General features: G+C 39.5%; 2 long non-coding RNA genes, 2 other non-coding genes and 1 pseudogene across 4 annotated transcripts; 4 read left to right on the top strand and 1 right to left on the bottom strand.

Annotated features, from left to right (window-relative positions):
* The first annotated feature begins 2,418 nt into the window (after window positions 1-2,418).
* LOC119503557 lies at window positions 2,419-3,572 on the top strand. Its single transcript, XR_005210341.1, has 3 exons — window positions 2,419-2,471; window positions 3,196-3,289; window positions 3,463-3,572. It is a non-coding gene; the product is annotated as an uncharacterized LOC119503557 (long non-coding RNA).
* Window positions 3,573-5,317: 1,745 nt separating this feature from the next.
* Window positions 5,318-5,436, top strand: LOC119504033. The gene has a single exon (XR_005210480.1). It is a non-coding gene; the product is annotated as a 5S ribosomal RNA (ribosomal RNA).
* A 316-nt stretch (window positions 5,437-5,752) lies between these two features.
* LOC119504029 lies at window positions 5,753-5,871 on the bottom strand. The gene has a single exon (XR_005210476.1). It is a non-coding gene; the product is annotated as a 5S ribosomal RNA (ribosomal RNA).
* A 596-nt stretch (window positions 5,872-6,467) lies between these two features.
* On the top strand, window positions 6,468-6,585 carry LOC119504035 (annotated as a pseudogene).
* Window positions 6,586-7,658: 1,073 nt separating this feature from the next.
* LOC119503700 lies at window positions 7,659-8,316 on the top strand. The gene is made up of 2 exons (XR_005210372.1): window positions 7,659-7,911; window positions 8,076-8,316. It is a non-coding gene; the product is annotated as an uncharacterized LOC119503700 (long non-coding RNA).
* Window positions 8,317-17,829: the final 9,513 nt, after the last annotated feature.

Genomic DNA, 17,829 nt, shown 5'->3' with positions numbered 1-17,829 from the left:
TTCATGTTCTTACCGGACAACCTGTGGAGATTGTAAATGACATTCATAGAACCATCATCTAAGGGTTCATTCACTCAGCATCACTAAGGTCACAAGTTTGGTATCCATTACACCAACGCCTATTTTACAGTTTACACAAACTATGTTACAGAACTCATGGAGTGGTTTGGTGATAGTCATCTTATGCTGAATGTAACCAAAACAAAAGAAATGTCTAAATGGTTAAAAGAACAACCTGTCAAATCCTCTATTTGAACCAATTAGAGTTAAGGGCCAGGAGGTGGAGCTAGTGAGCTCCTGGGGACTGTGGTAAAGACTCTTCCTGCTGCACAAACTACAGAGTTTTGAGGTCAGCCAATGCTTTTTAAACAGAGTATACCAATCCCTAATTGAACGTATACTCACTTTTAACATTGTCTCCCTGTTTGAGCACCTAAGTGTCTAAAGCAAGACAAAGCTTTCCAAAGTAGTTAGACTGGGCAGTACAATTACAAGCTGCAAACAGACCCCACTGTCCATTCACCATGGCAGGGCAGTCCAACGCTTCAGTGGCAAAATCTTAGATGACCACAGCCGTCCCTTAAATCACCACTTTCAGCTGCTGACCTCAGGGGAAAGGTACAGAGTCCCCTGTGCAAAGAAAAACATCCATAAAAAAACGTTTGTCCCTGTTGCCATAAGGAATCTTAATATGTAAGGACAGCCACTTTCTGAAGCCAGCCTGCTACCTCAGCACACAGCACTTTATATCCATTTATTTAACCTTGATTCAGTCCTCAACATCAAGTACCTGCTGCTCCTTTTAATGTAGCTTCTATTGGTGTATTGTGTTTTTATGTGTCCTGTCTGGATGTGATAAGTTGTGTTTTGATGTACCCTTTTTAATAACATTTTTTGCACATGCAAACCAAAGACAAATTTCAGCCTTTTGTATGCAAAAAGTAGACAGTAAAGTATTTTCTACATCTTGTAAATCAGTTGGTTACATTTGATGTGGAGCCTGTTTCAACAAGCAGCCATATACATATATAAATTTATATATATTTGTGTAATAATAAATGTAATTCCTCCTCCAACACGCACACACACACACACACACACACACACACACACACTCACACACACACACATACAAACACACAAGAAGTACTAGTAGTAGTAGTAGAAGAAGAAATCATGCTTATAATTGCACAGAAATAAATAAATAAAATAACTAAAAAAAATAATATAAGTAGCTAGTTAATCAAGTTACATTGATTATCGTTTTTTATTGTTTTCTTGGCTGGTTCGACATTAATAGATATTGAGAGTGTTACGATGAGGAAGTTCATAAACATATTAATAATGTATTTGGAGTCGACATTCCTTTTACATGTGATAGTGTATGGGTGACATCCCATTTGAAGGGTGGAACATCAATGATAAGAAACCGGTTCAAATACTTTAGCAAAAAGGCTGTTACAAGGATGTGGCTAAAATCTGAGCCACCCACCACTGACGAATGGATAGAAATAATACATGAAATATATATCATGGAAAGACTGTCTTTTTCCCTCAAAGTCCAGAGAGACATTTTTTTCCGGATTTGATCCTATAAGTTCAGACTTTAGCTGATTTGATAGAATAATTTAGGGAGAATGTAATGTGGTTTATATTAGACTACTTTATCGCGTTTAACAACCCATACTTTATCCATTTATGTGTATATGTATGAGTATGTGTGTATATATGTACTGTTATGCAAGCTGTGAAATAAAGTATTCCCCCCTTCATCCTTTTTCACTGTAATTGCAGTGCAGTTATAGGGCTATTTTCTCACTTTCAATGGGGAAACACAAAGTAAATATTGGGTAAGCGGACTGCAATATGTAGCTTCATTTCAATATACGCACACCGTAAGCTTCTGGATAATAGAGGTAGATATGGTTTCCTTGTGAATGTTTTTCTCTTCTTGAAAAAGGAAGTGATTTTTGTAGGAGCGAAAAATGCTGAAATTCAACATTCAGAGACAAGCTGCTCTGATTTTCAAAGTGTCCACCGGAGAAGCAGCAGCGCCCTGTGCTGTTTGTAAAGAGAAGTGCAAAAGCTTACAGCACCTGGTATTCCCAGGCGGTCTCCTATCCAAGTACTGACCAGGCCCGACCCTGCTTAGCGGGAGAGGGTTAGAGTGGGTCTGCCGACGAATCAGCTTCCAGGATTTCCATTTTCTCTCGACAAATCATGTGGCGGCTTTCCATTTTCACTGCCGACGTCATCCATTTTCAATGCCGACGTCATCCATTTTCACCGCGGATACAGCCAATCGGAGCTCTGGATTCCATTTTCAGGCAACGAATCGTGTGGCTGATCTCCGCCACGTCATCCATTTTTGAATAGCCAATCACAGCCGTCCCAGCGGACGCGATGCGGAGGAGGGAATTTTGAACTATTCACTGCCGTCGTCGCAGAAACGCCTATTCAGTTAAAGACAGGTAAATATCATTATTAACATTACATAACATTGATATTGGATTCTCTTAGACAATACGGATTAAACGTGTTTTAGCTTTCTGGCGTTTTTAAATGTTAGCTGATTAAGATTTGCTGTGAAATCAATGAATGGGTTTGTAATGTTACTCTGTCTAAGCTAACCTGGCTTTAATTATCTCAGAGAAACCTGGTGAATTAGTTACCAATCACTTTATAATCTGTTTAGAGCTCTAATTATTATGCTGAGGCTACGTTACAGTTACAGTTACAGTTACATAGAGGTAACGTTACTCCTACTGTATGAGCTCCTCAGCGTTGTTAAACTAACACTACCACCGTCACTTCTTTTAGCTCAGACAGGTAAGATAACTGTGATGTTATATTAATGATTATATGATCATAAACGTTATGTTAATACTAAAGCTATATATACATATACAGTATGACTGCTACTGTATTAGCTTCTTAACGTTGTGAAACAAAGTTTACTATCACAATCACTGTTTTTAGCTCAGACAGGTAACTGTCAGATAACTACTGTGTTATATTAATGTTCATGATTAATGATTATATGATCATAAACGTTATATTAAATGTTCATACTAAAGTTATATAAACATGACTGTAGTTTGCAAGGTTTTTCAAGGTAAAAGAAACATAATTATCATATGTGTGAAATTGTTTCTACATATAAGTTTTATTTCAATATCTGTTTGACTTCTCCAGGCTGTCAGTCATCCTGTATCCTCTGCCCCAGAAGCTCAGCCTGCAGTCCAGTCTGAATCCTCACCTGGTGTCTCAGGTGGCAGAAATACAGTTGGTAAGTCATGTTTACGTAAACCTCACAATAAAGCAATAGTAACAGTTGTGTCAAATCTATTGAACATACAACAGACAGCATACGGACATTAGGACATTATATGTTACATGTGGTGTAATTAAACAGCACTTTATCCTGTTTATTTGCTTACTGATTACAAATTGTATGTTTAGGGGACGGGCATGGTATGCCAGGTATGGATCGGGTTGACAGCCTTGCAGAGCACCTGGTAGAACTGAGGACATAGACCTCCATGACTCTCAGCAACCAGCAGGTTAGTAATATTTGTGATTTGGAATACCATGCTTAGTCCAAAAAGAATAAAACAATGTTGTTGTTGTTTTCATTTCATTAATTACTCACATAAGCCTGTTGTGTGAATAAATATTCAGTCTCTGTTGTTCTTTTCATGTTTTTTTATAAGTGAAGCACAATTGTAGCCCTGTAGCAAAACCTGCTGGACGTTGACAGTGGGCCCAGCAATCTACAGTGGGCTGGTCACTGCCTGAGGCCCCGCTGGAGTCTGAGCTGAAGGAGTTTCTGGTGAATCTGTGTGCTGTAAATCATTTTGTCTGATGTTGCAGGGAATCAGACCCAATGACAAACATTAAGAATAGTATTATCTTCTTCAAATTATTTGTTCTTGTTGTTTCACGTGTTCCAGGCCCAAAGACAATAAAGTTAAAACTTTAATATCATTACTGTCTCAATTCATGTGTATTCCTATGGTTATTTTTTTAATTAATTACACACAGCAAGTCCATCCCAATTAAAACATATTGCTCAACTATTCTCCAGTACATTATGCTTTATTATACAAACATTTTGACCTATCTGACCTAACAGTTCATTAATCAGTCATAAGGAGGATGTATGCAATAATAATAATGCAAAACATCATCATGGATGATGATAATGTTTTGTATATTTGTTAGCTGTAGTAATCTACCAGTTATATGACTGTATAAGGAAACCTGAACAATTTTCAATATTAATGTATTAGTTACAGGGCACAAGTCTTGCATTAAATGTATATCTTGAGTCGATTCAAGTTTACACGAGCAACACAAACTATTTTTTACTGCATATTATAAACTTCGACCCTGCCGGAGACGATATTCGAACTGCCTCTCAAGTGGAAATGTATTCTTCCCCCTGAAAAGCACAAAAAATAATGTTTTTATTCTTTAACAAAAATACTATGGTGTATAAAGACTTCAAAACACCATGTGGGGGAAAATAAGAGCTACAGAGTTGTGTTTTCTTCTCTCTTTCTCTCTTTTTCTTTCTTTTCCTCTCCCCTGTTCTCCCCCTTTTTCCTCCTTCTTCCCCCGCCATTCCAGACTATCGTTACCAAGCTTTTGCGGTGCTTAGCTTCCGAGATCAGACAAGATCGGGCGTGTTCAGGGTGGTATGGCCGTAAGCAACAGCACTGGTGACAAAACGGCCCTTTATAGATGTCAATCACTGCCACCATGAACGCCTGTGTGCATTTCTGTCAATAGGGACATTAGCATATTTCCAGAAGTTCTGGGCAAGGAGCTCTGATTACAGTGACACAGTTTCCCCACATGAATGATAAACACTATCTATTACAGAGGTGAGATTGTAACTGAGCTGCTTGAATGCAGGTTTGAGGTGCTTTTTTCAATTTTATGCTACTTTATACTTTATTTTACAGGGATAGATTGTAGTTTTTACTCCACTACGTTTGTGATTGTTATTGCCACTTTGTACATTTCGATTTGACATTTAAAACGTGATTGTTTCATAAAATATGGCGCAGTATGATACTTGAAAATGCTGCTTACACAGCAATACATCAGTGATAATAATCCAATAATATTTTTATAACATAGCCTGTAACAATGTAACAACGACAGAGTTTGTAACAAAGGCCCTTTTTGTCATTATAGTGAGTATATTTGTTTGTGTTCCTGACAATCTGCAGCTGCTACCTGTATAGACAGAATACGAAAACTTTGTGTTACAGCATCTTTAAATGGCCTTTTCGTTGCTGCAAATGTTGCTTACGGCCATACCACCCTGAACATACCCGATCTCGTCTGATCTCGGAAGCCGAGCAGGGTCGGGCCTGGTCAGTACTTGGATGGGAGACCGCCTGGGAATGCCAGGTGCTGTAAGCTTTTTCGCTTCTCTTTTACAAACAGCAGAGGGCGCTGCTGCTTCTTCGTTGGACACTGACAGGTGCTGATGAAAATCAATAGAATGGTGTACACACAATGTCTATTCTTTTCAAATATTTTTTAAAGAGCAAATCACGAGTTACAAGTGTATATCATTATATCATAAACTAATTAGAAGCTGATCAATTTCACTCGGAAAAATTTGTAGGAGCGAGGAATGATGAAATTCAACATCCAGAGACAAGCTGCTCTGGTTTTCAAAGTCTCCACCGGAGAAGCAGCGGCACTGTGTGCTGTTTGTAAAGAGAAGTGAAAAAGCTTACAGCACCTGGTATTCCCAGGCGGTCTCCCATCCAAGTACTGACCAGGCCCGACCCTGCTTAGCTTCCGAGATCAGATGAGATCGGGCTTGTTCAGGGTGGTATGGTCATAAGCAACAGCACTGGTGACAAAACGGCCCTTTATAGATGTCTGTCACTGCCGCCGTGAACGCCTGTGTGCATTTCTGCTCATAGGGACATTAGCATGTTTCCAGAAGTTCTGGGCAAGGAGCTCTGATTACAGTGACACAGTTTCCCCACATGAATGATAAACACTATCTACGACAGAGGTGAGATTGTAACTACGCTGCTTTAATGCAGGTTTGAGGTGCTTTTTTATATTTTATGCTACTTTATACTTTATTTTACAGGGATAGATTGGAGTTTTTACTCCACTACGTTTGTGATTGTTATTGCGACTTTGTACATTTAGATTTGACATTTAAAACGTGATTGTTTTATAAAATATGGCGCAGTATGATACTTGAAAATGCTGCTTACACAGCAATACATCAGTGATAATAATCCAATAATAGTTTTAGCCTGTAACAATGTAACACTGACAGAGTTTGTTACAAAGGCCATTTTTGTCATTATAGTGAGAATATTTGTTTGTGTTCCTGACAATCTGCAGCTGCTACCTGTATGGACAGAATACCAAAACGTTGTGTTACAGCATCTTTAAATGGCCTTTTTGTTGCTGCAAATGTTGCTTACGGCCATACCACCCTGAACACGCCCGATCTCGTCTGATCTCAGAAGCTAAGCAGGGTCGGGCCTGGTCAGTACTTGGATGGGAGACCACCTGGGAACATCATGTATAGAGACAGTGGTCCTCATCCATCAAACTGTTGTACCATCTGATCAGAAAGTCATTGATCAGTTCATCTCTATCACAGTTCTGAGATCAGTCTGACTGAAGCCTCAGATCACTGGCTCTTATTTCATAGAACCGTGGTTACATTTAGTAACCATGATGTGGTTTGCCCATAGAGTTATTAAAGGAGGGTAACGAGATGAGGGTGTGGAGGTTTAGTGTCTTTATTAACTCGTTCCAGTCACTAGGAGCAGCACACTGGAATGAGTGATGACCAGAGGAGGTGCAGACTTTAGGAACGACCACACTGATGAATTAGCTAGAAGATAAATTGCGGTTCCTGTTGGAGATATTGAGTAGTGAGCGGAGATATGGAGGTTGGTTCTGCTAATGATAGTTTTATAAATGAACTGTGTGTTGCATCAGTGACTGACAGCTGATGAAGGGAGTCTCTGTAAACACTGATTCATGACTTCTGTTCTCTTCTTCTCTCATCAGCTGGAGGTGGTGATCTCCGTCAGAGTGAGTGATCAGAAAAGTGGATGTGTTGAGAGGATCAGCTGTGTCCTGATGATCCACAGAGGTTCACCACCTGGACCTGCATCTGATTTTGTCTTTTTTTTATTCATTCATATATTCTGAACCCAAAGTGCCTCTGCAGAATAGTTCAGTTCATGACAACATAACTGTAGATTAACACATTTAAATAGATCTTTCTGCTCTGCTTTGTGTCGCAGCTCCACCCTGTGGAACGATGGAGTTTTGCTGTTTACTTCCACATATTTCTAAATAAGTTAATAAAGTTACCCTATTAAAACCGAGCCCTCAGGAAGAGTGTCTGCATATGACATGATAACTGAATGATATGACTTGATGCCCATTTTCGTAGTGGCCAAACGGCGGTACGACAACTTCTGTGTCCGTCACGTGATGCCATCGGGCCCAAAAAGACTTTTTCCCATAGACTTATGTAAGGACCTACTAAACATTGCTAAGTGAAGAGACTGTGTTTTCTCATGTAGGTAAATTCAATGAAAACTACATTTACCATAATGCTTTGCTTTCTTGTTTATTTTGTTTTCCTGGGTAATGCGAATCACAAACCATACAGGCATATATTGATAGTTACCACAGTTACATTCAGATTCACACAGATGCATCAAAGAGTTTAGTTAGTAAAATAGGAGTTGCATTTATTGAACCAGAGTTTCATATCCAAGTAGGGAAAAGGGTCAGTGATGATTTATCAGTTTACAGGAGAAATGCTCTCAATACTGTGAGCAGTGCAGTGGATAGAGGAGGCCAGACCATTGAGAGCAATCATCTACTCAGACTCAAGTTCATCACTAGTTAGTTTACAGTTCAGTCATTCAGACAGCAGACCAGACATCTTGATTGAAATACAACAAACATTATACAGAATTCAAATGATGGGGCTGACAGTAATGTTGTTATGGATACCAGCACACATAGGGGTCAAAGGAAATGAAATGGTAGATAAGATTGCAAAGAAGGCTACAAAAAATAACAACATTGATTTGACAGTTATAGCTTCAGCAAAACAGAAATGAAGAGCATTATGAAACAGAGACTGAGGGAAAGAGAAGCAATGGGAGGAAGAGAGGAAAGGACGGTGGTTTTACAGAGTTCAGAGGAAAGTGGGAGAAATGAAGGAGAGATGAGACAATCAGATCAAGACTTAGATTAGACACACTGGACTAAACAGCACACTATTTAAAACAGGTAAACATGACACAGGTAGATGTGATTACTGTGGACAAGAGGAAACGGTGGAGCATGTCATGTTGCATTGTGGGAGATATGAGGAAGAAAGAAGGCCTCAAAGAGATTAAAGTACACTTTGATTTAACAGATATTTGTAATGGAAAATGACATTGTATGTAATGATGTCTCTTTATGCAACAGTGGAGAGTTCCTGTCTGTGTGCTCTTCGTCTCATGTAGTGGGAAAGTACTGTGTTGACTTTTACTGGGACACTGTCTGAGTAAAACAACTCCTTTTCTCACAGTCCCTGTTGTAGATTTCTATATAATCACATTGTAATAATCTCCTGCAGTGCACTCTTCTGCAGACTTTGTGTGACTCTGTATAACCAGTGCCTCTTCTTGCAAGAATAAAATACAACAAAGACATTTCATCTGTTTGAGATCCTTATTTCAACGTTCATTAGGACTCATCTCAGAATATTGACAGAATTTCCATTACATATTCTACAAAAGAACTCACTAAATGAGTGTTATAGAACATTATTTCAGTATCTTAGACAAATTAATATGATTGGAAAAATATGAGGTTGTTTGTTTTCTTTTTCTTTTCTTTATTTTTTGAGGATATAGTAATTATTAGCCAGAATGATCCACACTCCTTCCTTTGGGTGGAAGGAAATGAGAATGCAGATATATTGGCCAAACAATCATTAAAACGACACTTAATTGACATACAAATACCGTTAAGTAAAGCAGAGGTTAAAACTACTAGGACTACATGCACAAAACCTGGCAGGAATACTGGGACTTTAGTGACACAGGGAGACATCTGTACAGTATTCAGACACATGTAGGAGCTGGTGGAAGAGATGGTCATTACCCGTCTGAGAATAGGACATACAGGATTAAACCAAACACTCCATTGAATAGGCAAGCACCCAACTGGACTATGCATGCACTGTAATAAACCGGAAACTGTCAAACATGTTCTTATAGAGTGCAACAAATATGACAAAGAAAGAAGGGAATTGATATCAGGAGTAGATGATGGAAATATTACAATCTGCTAGGAAAGACATCTAAGAAAGTACACAATCTTCTAATTAATTACTTAAGGACAACAGGAATAATGGAGATAATTTAATTAATATTATTATTATTGTTATTATTATTAGTAATAATTATTAATTTTTATTTTATTATTTTATTTTATTTTATTTATTTATTTATTTTTTCCAGCTTGACTATTTTCTGTCATTTTGACCAGAAAGTGACTTTTTGTAGTTGGTGCTGCAGCCTTTAACCTTTAACCTCTAACCAGCATGGATGAGAACACTTTAAAGCAGCTGGTGAAGCTCACTCAGGATGGACAGGTTGACTCTCTGCAGAGACTGATGAGCAGCTCTGAGGTTCAGTCTGTCAGCAGGAGACACTTCGGTCGGTCTGGGGACACCCTGCTGCACTATGCTGCCAGGAGAGGACACCTGGACATGCTGCAGTATCTCATAAAGCAGGTGTGCATGGATGTAGAGCTGCACAACAACGACTACAAGAGGCCTCTGCACGAAGCTGCTTCCATGAGCCACCAGGCCTGTATTAGCTACCTGCTGCAGGAAGGAGCCAACGTGGACAGTCTGAAGAAAGCTGACTGGTGAGGATGATTAATGCATGTTAAACCAGGGAGCAGATAATATAAAAAGAAATGTTGTGTATGCATGCAGCGCCCTCTGTTGGCTTTAAATATGCCTTATTTTGCTGTGTGCATCAGCTGAACCTCATCATGCAGCAGGCAACATCACACATCCCTAGAGACTCAGGGGGCTTTGTGAGGATGCTTGAAGACGAGGCTTTCTGTGTTTTCCTGACATTGTTCCATAAGATCATGCCACAGGTGGACATGCTTTTCAACCAGCTGCAGAAGAGGAACATGGACCCTGTCTTCATCAGAGCACTGGTCCAGAGGTTCACAGACAGCATGCTAACCATCAGATAAATAACTCCCAGATATTTACTATTAGCTGATAAAGTTGTTGTTAGAAAGATGAGTTGCTCACTTCCAACAGTCTGTAAAAGCCTGAATGTGCCTTGTCATCAAAGTGAATGAACATCATAGAAAAGAACATCACAATAATATCTGTTTAGAAGTTTAAAAAGGAAAGAGACAATCAGAGTTGGATAATAATGCAGGTAAAGTAGTTATTAAACACAATCCACCAGGTCAGTTTCTAGAAGAGGCCTAGTTGTTATTGAAGATGAATTTAATTGTTATGCAGACTATACGCAGGCTAAATGCACAGCAGAATAACACTACATTGCATCTGGCTCATGAATGTGATATAGAAATCCTAAAAAAAACTGACTAAAGTTTTAAAAAGATGAATTATATAACCATACTGTAAACAACAGTGAGTATATTGCACACAATGAATAGAATTGCACATGGATCCAGTTCTCTTTATACATCTGTGATTAAAACCAATACCAGCCATTTCTCATATTATAGAAGATAAATATTTGGTTGTAACAAACAGAAAGAATGAGATAAACTCTGAATTCAGTCGAGGCTTCACTTCAGTTTCTCAACTGACTACAAACAGATTATGTCTGGATTTTTGGTGTAAAGTCAGCACCTTCATATTTAATATGTTTGATGTAAAATAAACAAACCGAACTGATTAACATGCGTACTCTAGATTATATATTCACTAATCATGTACGTGCAGGAGGATTCCAGTTTCATGTTTGACTCTGCCAGTTTTCACGTTACATGACTGAACACAGAAACATAAAGTCGCCCGTGGAGCTTCTTCCCCTCAGAAATCCGTGTTGAAGCGGTCGTTCTCACCACCGTTCATGTTCTGTTGTTCCTGCTGGAGCTGCTATCTGCCAGCAGATGTCACCATTCCCTCTGTTTTACCACAAAGGAGGTTTATCAGAATGGATGCAGTGAACACTGAACTGTAGGGATTTGGCAGTAACAGCTTTGGTTATTTGCAAATTAATTAATAAATAATAATAGAATTATTCATATTCACTGAGCACTGAACTGTATGGATTTGGCAGTAACAGGTTTGGTTATTTGCAAATTAATTAATAAATAATAATAGAATTATTAATATTAATAAAAATGATCAATAAACATTAATAATAAATGGGGCACCACCCTGGAATCAGGGACCAATAACCAAAACGTTAATATAGTCTCATTAAATATACTAAACTATCAATTTGGAACTTAAACTGAATCTTTTTGAAGATAAACTATACGTGTCTTCACTGTCAGTTTCAGAACAATAGGAAGTCAGGTAGCTGTTCACTCTCTCTCTCAGTGGAGGTTGAGGAGTTGACTTCATTCCCAAGGATTTTGAGTTGGTTGGAAATCTTTCACTTCTGAGTGGAGAGGAAGTTAACCTCTCATCAAGTGAGGAGAGTGAATCGGAGTAACCAGAATCACAATGACTGACAGACTGTGGTGGGGCGAGATGTTCTAATCTAAGCCCTAACAATTTTTCTTTGTGTTGACAAAGATCTAACTGCTGAATGCAGGTCTTCTAAGTAACGCACTGCTTTCTTATTTGCTGTCTGAACTTCATGGAAGAGACAAGCACTTTGCGTTATTAGGCTATCTACCTCTTTTTCCAGGGCTGCTTTACTCTGAATGGCAAGGGTAGTTTGCCTGTGGAAAATCAGAAGTAAGCATTTCAACAATGAGTCTTTGGATGCGGTCTGTGCATCACACCTGTCTGTGAGGAGTGATTCTATTTCTTTCCTGCACTCACTGAGACTCAACCTGCTGATGAGTTCAGGGCAGCCAGGGTTTAGGCTCTGTGCTAGGGAAGAAATAAAAAGCTCTACACAGGGGTTCTCCATTGTTATACCTGGAATGGAGGGTCAAACTAAACAGGATGTCTAGTACAAAACAAAACAATGTTGTTGGCTATGGTGTTGCGTTGGCAGACACCTTGTAGTGTAGCTTGGGAGGTACTCTAGCCTAACAACAATGCACTGGCCTACACTATGGGGGGTAGCTTCCTGTGGAGGAGGGGTAGCTACAGGACCAATTAGTGACTCTGGTGGGCATCAAACAAAAGGGGCCAGTAAAGTAAACACAGGTTTACAAAAGAAATTTGCTTACACACAACATGCACTAACTGAGATGCAGGGCAGTAACAGTTGTGATGATGTTTCTTAAAGGTGACTCAAGCTGGAACATGTGGAAGTAACGGCTAGGTGCAAACTTATCTCACAGGGCAGGTAGCACACTGTGGCTCTATTTAACCCACTCAGGCTGGAATGCTTGGCAGTTACACAGCCAGGTACAAGCTCTCTATGTTACACAGGGCCGGTGGCACGCTGTGTCATTAAAGGAACACTTAGATTACAGCAAATATGACAACTAGACTAGATTGCATTGAATACTTGGTATTCAAATGCTGAACCAAAATCTTTCAAGTTCTACAGCGTAGGTTAACCTGAATTAGCAGCAAAAGCAAGTTATTAAAATTAACACTATAAAGGCTTAAAGTGTTAATAATCAAACTCTCAAATAAACAATTCTAACCACAATGTACTTGTTTAAAAGTACAGCTGGACTTCTACTCGTGTGGAAGACTAGTGGTGTAGAATGTAAACACTTTTGGTATGTTTAGAAGTGGAAACAAAATTTTTGGTTTTGACCAAAAATGATGCTGAAATTAATATTGCACAATTATGAACAATTTGCCAACAATAATACTATGCCTCACACAGGGCACCAACATGTAGGGATTTGGCAGTAACAGGTTTGGTTATTAGCAAATTAATTAATAAATAATAATAGAATTATTAATATTAATAACGGATATGCGCGTGCGTGCGTGCGTGCGTGCGTGCGTGCGTGCGTGCGTGCGTGCGTGCGTGCGTGCGTGCGTGCGTGCGTGCGTGCGTGAGAGAGACAAGATGGCTACTTGTCTCAAGATGTCTGCCTACAGACAAAAGGGGCAGGCACTGTAAAACTACAAAGATGGCGGGATCAAAGATGGCCGCCAACATGTCACCACATGGCCTCTTTTTTCTTCGGAACACATGTGCTCAGGAAGGACGGAGAGGGGGGTGATGTGGGGTTAAGATTATCTGAAGCTGTATGTTTATGTTTAACTAATTCACAGTTTCTGTATGTGATCTTAATGTGTGTAAGATAATGCAGTGGGTTAGAAAAGATGATTAGTTTGCATGCAAGACCTTGTCTATGTGAAGCATAAACTAAATACATCAGATACGGCGAAGCCAGCTACCGAAATATCAAATACAAATAATATCCCAAAAGTCAAACTCAATGAATAACATTAAACCAAATCAATACAAGTACATTCTAGAAATCAAAGTTGAACAGTCTTGCTCAGCCATGTGCAATTGCTACTGCTAAGGTAAGCCCAGTACGTTACCAATCCATAGAAGAAAAGGGTTTGTAATTCCATGTGTTGAAGTTGTGGTTCCAAGTCGAAGATGTCGTCTTTGCTGTGCTCAAATCAAGTTGTGCAGATTGTAGGAAGCTGATCGCTCCAATACTTTCTTCCCAGCAGCTTGATAGCTTGGTGCTAACTTCCTTGCGGTTGTGGCTTGAAGTTAGTTGATCAAAAGGCAGGTCCTTGCATCTTCTGCCTTAGAAGATCTTTGTGTTCCTTTGGCTGTTTCCTAACAGGCCTTAGATCAGAGCAGAGCTGCTTTACAGCTTCTGGTCTGGAGAGCAGCAGCTCACCTCCACAGGTCAGGAGAGGTGAGAAGGGTGAAGGAAGAGCAGAAAGAGAAGGAACAAAGAGATTCCTCTGGTTTTGTCCTGGGTGAATTTCACACCTATGTGTGAATGCTACAGTAGCCAATGGCTACTGAGCTGAGTCCTCAGCCAATGGCTACTGAGCTGAGCTGAGTCCATGGGTCAAGGATCATGTTACTGAGTTCATGTGGTCACTTGCCACCAGTCACATTGGTGGGTCCCTACAGAACTGATGGTGTGAATGCTTTCTTCCTGATTGACTTGGTGTTGTAAAGGTTAAATGTCATCATGATGTAGTTAAACTTGATTTAAAATGATGGAAACTAGATTTGAAATTAAACTCGGCAAACAAGTTTCACAAACGCCCACTTGGACTCAAGTATGAACTGATTAGAGTTTGGTGATCAAAGGTCAAAGGTCACCGTGTCCTCAGAAAAAACATTTTTGGCCATAACTCAAGAATTCATCTGCTAATTATGACACTTTCACACAGATGTTAATTATGATAAAATGATGAAGTGATGACATTTTGGACAGACGTGGATGTAAACTGTAATTTGACTGGTTGGGGGAGGCAGACAACCGTGAGGCGGTAATTCTAGTTTATTTCTTTTTGAAGACAAAACAAGTTTATTTATTCCATCAATGTTTAAGTATTTTGAGTTAACTAATTTTAAAATAATTTAGCTAATTTTGTGATATTAACAAAGAAACTTAGCTAACGTTAGTGTTAATGGACACTTTCACTTTTTAAAACTTCAACATGTTTCTGTGGTTTTCTGTCCACATTTTAAGATGAACTAATATCTGTTACTGCTCTGGACAGTGAACTCATCATTGTAGTAAAGATGAGACTGCAGGTATTTTGTTGTATTACTATTCAACAACTATCTTTGATAGAACCTCTTTAACATATCACACAATAAATCAAAGTTGACAGTGTTCCTCAGCAGGGAGAGAAAACTGCATGTTCACATGTTATAATAAGTATAATATATAATCTCTGGCTACCCTCTGTGTTTGGATTATGAAAAAGAGTTGCACAGTTGCAACGCAGGAAAAAGGCTGAAATTATTTTTTTATTGTGCAACAGACAGAATAATTTTTCATCCTGATATTCAGAAGAATTTTATTTGTCTAAATCTTTAAAAGAAAACAGAACAGAAAAAAATACGTCAGTTTTATACTAAATAGATTTATGAACATGATTTAAAGATAAAGCTGAGATCTCTCCATTCCTACACCACCATGTTCTTGTTTGGTTGGCTTCGGCTGTGTTACTAGATCAGGTTTTACACCCTTCATTCACCACACAACCACTCATCCATCTGCTGACACACTGATCACACTGATTCATTCATTCATGCATTGATTGGTTATTGTATGTTTAATAATAAACTTGTACACCTCTCTTGTCATGGCTCATGAGCCGGGTCATGTGACAGCTGTCAGTCACCTAGAAAAGATGGAATCTAATCTAAGAAAACTTGTTCTGAACTTAAAGAGGTTGAACATTTTATGTCATTTTTAGCTTGTTACTTTAGTTCAGTTGACTTTCTTGTCAACTAAACTAAAAGAAGTTGTATACATTTAATTTAATTTTTGCATTTCGTTTCATTTTTGCAAAGACCGTGAATCGAAGCCTCGCTGAAGAGAACGGAGCTGCGTTTTCTTTTATGTGTTTCAGTGCTAGCATGTTGAACCAGATCGGCATGATGTGTTATTATATCACACTTAGAGAAACGTCAAACTGCCTTTGAATCGTCGCCCACTTGAGGGCGAATCCAAACTTTAACTCCACTCTCTGTTTCCTGTTCTTTGTTTCCCACTTTTTGCCATATTTTGCCCACTTAGTACCTGGTATTGTTAGCTAAACTCCATCAACCCCATCAACATTTGTCTCACAACAACAAAACTCTGAGTGGCGGCGACGGTGAGTGACTGTCAGTGACTGTCAGCCATCTGTGTGTGGACAAACTAGAGCGGTATAAAGGAGAGAGACAGGAGCCCAAATAAGCAACTACACTTTAGAAACAAACCCCCAAAAAAACGCTCCCCACGACTACCAATATTAGTGAGGCCTTTTCAGGAAAACAAGCCCAAAGTCACTGATAATAAGCCGACTTGGCAACTCTGGCTCTGTTCCGTAAATGGAAACGCCCACTCAGCCGTTGCAAAAGGTCGTGTCTAGAAGGGAGCCCGCAAAAATGCGAAATCTGATTTGAGATCTGCAAAAACTTGCATATACTCTCGCGGGACTTGCTGTCCGACGACTTATCGGCCCAATTCCGATCCGGGGCTGCGGTCGAAAAGTCTTCTTCTCTCAGGAAGGTTCCTAACGGAGTGAAATGACCCGGAAGTATCTCAGTAGCAGCCGTGATGAGAGCTGTTAGAATCCTCTAAATGCTGAGGAAAGGAGCTTCAATGCTTCCTTTATTATCTCCTTTAGCAGAGGATACACTGGAGCATCCTTTACCAAAGGAAAGGAGATAATTCAGCCCCACAATTCCTAGCGGCCGCAACTTTTAATCTTATCGTGCAGGCCGAATTCAGAGGATGGATGGCTTTCCTAGCTAGATTGATAATAAGGGGGTTTCTGAGCAGTTTACACAACAGAAGTGCTCGCCATCCAACCGACGAAACATGCAGAAATCTACAAATGTCAAAAGTTTGTTTTTTTTATCAGATCACAGCATGTCTTTTTCTACGGTGTTCCTGAAGGTCTTGGTGTCTTAATGTGGTATTCTGGAGGGATTATTGATCTTTTTTTTTTTTATCAATTCTCTAGTTGTAAAAAAAATTTTAAATTTAGCACCAAATCTGTGGAACAAATGGTATCAACCCAAAACTTGCTGCAACAACTTATGAGACATAACAGAGCATGGGGATGACCATCATATACTTCTATTATAATGCTCTAAGCCCTGATACACTTTCACTATTTATTTAAAGTAATTAATTCATGTTTATTTCTGATTTATGACTAGAACAACTTGACACACATTGTTGAGCAGCATCTCAAATTAATCTTCAGCTTTCAGATGATGTTCACCACTTCTATGTGACATCTACTGCTGACCTGCTATCTCCCCCTAAAGACCCCCTGGACCCCCTAAAGACCCCCTGGACCCCCTAAAGAAGACTAAAACGGGTCTATTGTGGGTCTCAGAGGGTTAATTCAGCCTGTTCAAGCCAAGAGAGATTCTTATGAACACATCATGTTAAATGGCTGTGAACACACACAACCAGTCACAGATGACCTCAGTTGATTTCCTGTAAATGGAGAGAGGAGTAGCTGCACTGACGGTGTGACGCAGGCTCATGAGAACAGAGGAAAGAAACCATGAAAGTGAAAGTGTTCAGTTCAGTTCAGCGCCAGACTCCATTTTGAGATAACGGAGCAGAAGACTGAAGACTGAAGACTGAAGACTGAAGCAGGGTGAGTGTTAATCCAACATTTTATTACTTCACTCTCAAAGTGTCTGAGTCAGTTTCCTCCCTGTGGACTGTAGAGGAGAGAAATGTTAGAATGAACTCAACAGTTTGATTCTTCTGTGAACACAAAGTCATGACTGGCTGAATAATCCTCATTAAACCTGCTGTAAGCCAAGAAAACAAGCAGAGAGTTAAAGAGACGTGACCAGGTGGAGCGCTGGCTGGTTTTATTATTATTATTGTGTGTGTGCGTGCGTGCGTGCGTGCGTGCGTGCGTGCGTGTGTGTGTGCGCGAGACTACCTGTTCTCTCAGCCTGTGACTCTTGAACAAACTTGTTTCCG

Source organism: Sebastes umbrosus, chromosome 15, assembly GCF_015220745.1.
Source record: "Sebastes umbrosus isolate fSebUmb1 chromosome 15, fSebUmb1.pri, whole genome shotgun sequence".
Lineage (NCBI taxonomy): Eukaryota > Metazoa > Chordata > Actinopteri > Perciformes > Sebastidae > Sebastes > Sebastes umbrosus.
The sequence above is the reverse complement of the archived record's forward strand: the minus strand, read 5'-3'. Positions and strand labels throughout refer to the sequence as shown.